Source organism: Embiotoca jacksoni, unplaced genomic scaffold (assembly GCF_022577435.1).
Source record: "Embiotoca jacksoni isolate LCO1_2020_lvr unplaced genomic scaffold, fEmbJac1.0.p SCAF_15, whole genome shotgun sequence".
NCBI classification, from domain to species: domain Eukaryota; kingdom Metazoa; phylum Chordata; class Actinopteri; family Embiotocidae; genus Embiotoca; species Embiotoca jacksoni.
The window spans coordinates 11,331,276-11,332,434 of NW_027185285.1; the positions used below are offsets into that span (position 1 = coordinate 11,331,276).

General features: G+C 40.2%; 1 protein-coding gene across 4 annotated transcripts in view; it reads left to right on the top strand.

Moving 5' to 3' along the window:
• The window catches only part of ep300b (E1A binding protein p300 b), a 33,390-nt gene extending 32,966 nt beyond the window's left edge, over positions 1–424 (top strand). For all 4 annotated transcript variants that reach the window (XM_069149581.1, XM_069149582.1, XM_069149583.1 and 1 more), the window contains exon 30: positions 1–424. This exon is cut by the window's left edge and continues 4,564 nt beyond it. The gene's annotated coding sequence lies outside the window, so the exon portion shown is untranslated.
• Positions 425–1,159: the final 735 nt, after the last annotated feature.

Genomic DNA, 1,159 nt, shown 5'->3' on the forward strand with positions numbered 1-1,159 from the left:
ACATTTTGAGTACATGGGCTGGGATGTGAAACAAACAAAACAAACCAACAAACAAACGGGTGGGGTGGGGCTACTTTTAGTGTTTTTAGGATTCTACTGTTTGGAGTAAACAGAGGATACTGATCCAAATGAACTGTGTTGCACAGAAATGAGGAGAAAGAAGGCGATGCAAGCAGTCGGTCTCCGTCTCTTTCTGCCTCGTCCCCTTTTGCTGCTTCCCTTGGACTTTAAATCCCCCCCCCCCCCCTCCGCCTCCTCCTCCTCTGGGAGGATGATGAGCTCCCTCCCCACAAACTCCATCCTCTTTATCTTTCTGCTAAGAACTTTGGGAGTTTAATTTAATATTTTTTACTGTACAAAGGAAACTGTGGACTCAAATACTGTTTTTTTGTTTTTTTTTATAATAAAATGAAAATTACCAATAGTGACGTGTCCTGCATGTGGCTGTTTCATGGAGTGAGATTGATGAGGCTAAACTTGTGTCTTCATGAGGCTGGCTCACTTTAAACTGGACTGATCACCATGGTAACCAGGGCTGCATGACTAAGCTGCTCCAGAGCAGGAGAACTTCAGAGGATGAGATCAGCAGCAGCCCGACTACTCGGTATCACCAATCATCTCAAATGATCTGGCGGGCAGACCCACTGACTATAGCAGACAAATGATACAGAGGAGGTAATATTTTCTCGATCAGGAGAGTCACTTCTTTGTTATGGGCCTCCTGTGTGTCTTAGTCTGTTTAAAACAGCTTCTTACTATAAGTGGAAGAATAGTTTCTGACTATATGATGAATGACAAAAAGCTGCATTTTTCTTTGAATCTGGACAGAAAAGTGCAAAAAGAGACCAAAAAAAAAATTAAGAACATGGCTGTCTTTGGGTACTTCACTCATTTTCTTTGTAGGAGAGGTGTCAATCTTATACTTGTTTGTGTCCCAGTACATGTCTCACGAGTTACAGATATTATTTCATATTTCAACAAGTTCTTTGTTTGGCATCTATTTACAGTGCATCCGGAAAGTATTCACAGCACTTCAGTTTTTCCACATTTTGTTATGTTACAGCCTTATTCCAAAATGGATTAAATTCATTTTTTTCCTCAAAATTCTACACACAATACCCCATAATGACGTGAAAAAAGTTTTATTTACATTTTTGCA